Genomic DNA, 3817 nt, shown 5'->3' with positions numbered 1-3817 from the left:
AGATTTACACATCAATGGAACGGAACTTAACAGAACACCACATACACTCCTGTACTAAAAACATGTAGTTCTCCTTCATCCACCTGACCGCCTCCGTGGTCTAGTGGTAGAGCGTCCGCCCGGAGAGCGGAAGGTCCGGGGTTCGATCCCCGGCCGCGTCATACCAAAAGACGTTAAAAGATGGTACTTGTTGTTACCCTGTCTGGCGCTCGGCATTAAGGGGCTAAAACAAGGACTGGTCGGCTCGGAGTCAGTATACTGTGTCTGAGTGGGGTACTCGTGTTTAACTGCGGCATGGTATCTCAGTGAGCTAGCACTATAAATCGGCACCAGTCCGGACTAGTACAAGCAGCCACACACACACACACACACACACACACACGTGCATGCACGTCGCTATAGTCTTGGACGCTCCAATCATCTTGGACGCGACGTTAAACCCAATTTCACCTCACCTCACCTTCATCCACACCCGCTTGAAGATCAAGACGCAGCTAGGCCTCTCGCGACAGGGATGCCGCTTGCTATACCGACAGTATGGGGATGTGGTGTAGCCGAGTGGTTAATGTGTTGGACTGTCATGCTCAGTTCTCGGTTCGCTTCTTCAAATGGGTTCAATGTCTGTGTCCCGAATCAGTCCCTGCTAGCGGGTGGTTGACAGCATTAGCAACACGAGTCGGTCCTCTGGTCCGATGACACTCTGTCAACCAGGCCAAACATTGTACAGTATACTACGGTTATAACAAACTCAAAGGGGCCACTAATTTTAGTTCGTTATAAACGTAGTTCGTTTTAAGCATATATACAGCAGTGGCCGGGACAAAATAATAAGTTCGTCATGTCCGTGAGTTGGTTATTACCGGAATTGAGTCCAACAAACATAGAGTTCTTTGGGCTCAGGGGCGTTCGGGTAGCCCAGTGGTTAAAGCGTTCGCTCGTTACGCGAAGACCCGGGTTCGATTCCCGACATGGGTACAATGTGTGAAGCCCATTTCTGGTGTCCCCCGCCGTGATATTGCTGGAATATTGCTAAAAGCGGCGTAAAAACGTACTCACTCACTCTTTGGGCTCAACAGGCGCGCAACTTGGCCAAACGGTACGATCGCATTGCCAAACAAAGTACCGCAGTGGGCTGATATGTCAGCGAATCGCTGCAGGGTATACCGCAGACTGACTGACCACTAGACTGACGTAGCCCTAGAAATAAAGTTTCCTTGTTTAAAAATATATATCGATAAACTGGGGCAATCTAGACTTGCCAAATCATTCTTGACTTGAGTTGGACTCCTTTTTAATTTTTATTCGTTAGGATCTAGGAGGCTACAGCACCACCTTCGTGCATGCGGTCCTCGTCTGCCTCGATGGTTTACGTTAGGGTTTTCACACCGAATGAGGTGAGGTTGTCTCAAGCCGCAGTCATCAGGTGCACGGCTGTATCACGTCAGTGAGTGAGTGAGTATGGTGTAACGCCGCTTTTATCAATATTCAAGCAATATCAAGGCGGGGTACACCAGAAATGGGCTTTACATTGTACCCTTGTGGAGAATCGAACCCGGTCTTCGGCGCGACGAGCGAACGCTTCAACCACTAGGCTACCCCACCACCCCATATCACGGTAGGTATGTAATCGAGGACCAGGGTAACAAAATGATGAATGAAGACTATCCCTTGTCTCGGGCTACGAAACTCATACACGTATAGAGATCTCACGTTGTTCTTACCTGATTGCCAATTTTAAGTCCGGGTAGCCTAGTGGTTAAAGCGTTCGCTAGTCACGCCGAAACCCGGGTTCGGTTCCCGACATGGGTACAATGTGTGAAGCCCATTTCTGGTGTCCCCCGCCGTGATATTGCTGGAATATTGCTAAAAGCGGCGTAAAACCATACTCACTCACTTTATGGAGCAATTCAACAGTAAAACGATTCAATCATCTGATTGAACTCACAACTCAGTAGTAACTTTCATGAATGTATTTTGCGCGCAAATGAAAGCGTGGTGGTGTTTCTATATTAAGTGATCAAAATATAATGGGTGATAGTGAGAGCAATGCCCCGTCCACGCTGTCGGGAGATGAGAGTTGATATACCCTGTTGACCACCCGTCCAAGTACTCGTTATACATTGTTATCATCTGATCCCTGTCTGTCTTGGTCTGTCTCCGTGGTCTAGTGGTAGAGCGTCCGCCCGGAGAGCTGAAGGTCCGGTGCTCGATCCCTGGCCGTGCCATACCAAAAAGAGTGTACTTGTTGTTACCCTGTCTGGCGCTCGGCATTAAGGGGCTTAAACAAGGACTTGTCGGCTCACACACACACACACACACACACACACAACGTGTATGCACGTCGCAATGTAAGCTCAATAATCTTGGACGTGACGTTCTTTGGGCTCAGGGGCGTTCGGGTAGCCCAGTGGTTAAAGCGTTCGCTCGTCACGCCGAAGACCCGGGTTCGAATCCCGACATGGGTACAATGTGTGAAGCCCATTTCTGGTGTCCCCCGCCGTGATATTGCTGGAATATTGCTAAAAGCGGCGTAAAACCAAACTCACTCACTCATTGTAAACTATGTTGACACCCAGATGTACCATTGTATGAAGCGTATATACAGCGCTGTATTCTGATAGCGGCCATAATAAATATATTTCAGTTCAGTTCAGAAAATCGCCTGTGGTGTTGAAATCTATTAACTACATTTATTAGTAACCAGTCATTTTGATCAGCTGATCGCCATTCTAGTCGCATTTTGCAGAGAAACATTTCACCGAGGATATTAGAAAACACGTGTTCATCACAGGCGTTAATCACAGTCTAAAAATATTTGAAATGAAAAATCAAGGTACGAGATTTATATCCCTTCTAACTTAACCTCTGATTATAATGACGCGTTTGGACTATTAACTTCCGCGAACCAGCAGCTGTCAACTCACTGGGGGACGTGACGAAGGAGGCAGCGTTGTTGAGCTATTTCCAGTCATTTCCCCAGTGACCAGCTCTGACTGCACCCCGATCTGGGACCTGAAGTCCCGATCTTCTAACTGGCAAGTTTCCCACCAGGTGGAGCTGTAGGCCTCCATCACCTGACACCATGGTGGTGGCCATGAGTGAGTGAATGAGTATGGTTTTACGCCGCTTTTATCTGTATTCCTGCAATATCACGGCGGGGAACGCCAAAAATCGACTTCACAAATTATACCCATGTCGGGAATCGAACCCGGGTCTACGTCGTGACGAGCGAAGGCTTTAGGATACCGAACCGCCACTGCAAATATACTGACCATCTAAAGTTAAAGAAACTAAATACTTTTGATTTTTCTAACTTAAGCAAATCGCCGAAACGAAAAATTCAGATAATATTGCAGTGAAATGAATACCTGGAGAAACATGGTTTAAAGTAACAAACGAAATATTACCATGAAAAATATGTTTAAAAAGACGGAGAAAAATAATTATGTTCGGGAGAGATGACACATCACACTTGACAATGTATTCTGCTCACATTACCAATAGTTTCACCAGATTAACACTGGAAATACATAGAGCATTCACACCCTTTACGTCATCATCCGTATTTACCGAACTAATACTAATATATACTACTCAAAAGAAGTTAAGGACCACCCTATTCTTTCATATTGCTATAGTTAATCTGTCAATAGAGTGCTGTATTTAAGTGGTGTTTCATGGAATTTCCTAGAAATAGAGTGAGTGAGTGAGTTTGGTTTAACGCCGCTTTTAACAGTATTCCAGTTATATCACGGCGTGTCAGCTTAATGTGGGAGGAAAGCCCGAAGTGATGCAGGTCTCAGACGTTTACCACTTC

This window comes from Haliotis rufescens, unplaced genomic scaffold, assembly GCF_023055435.1.
Source record: "Haliotis rufescens isolate VD_foot unplaced genomic scaffold, xgHalRufe1.0.p SCAF_27, whole genome shotgun sequence".
Taxonomy (NCBI): domain Eukaryota; kingdom Metazoa; phylum Mollusca; class Gastropoda; order Lepetellida; family Haliotidae; genus Haliotis; species Haliotis rufescens.
The sequence above is the reverse complement of the archived record's forward strand: the minus strand, read 5'-3'. Positions refer to the sequence as shown.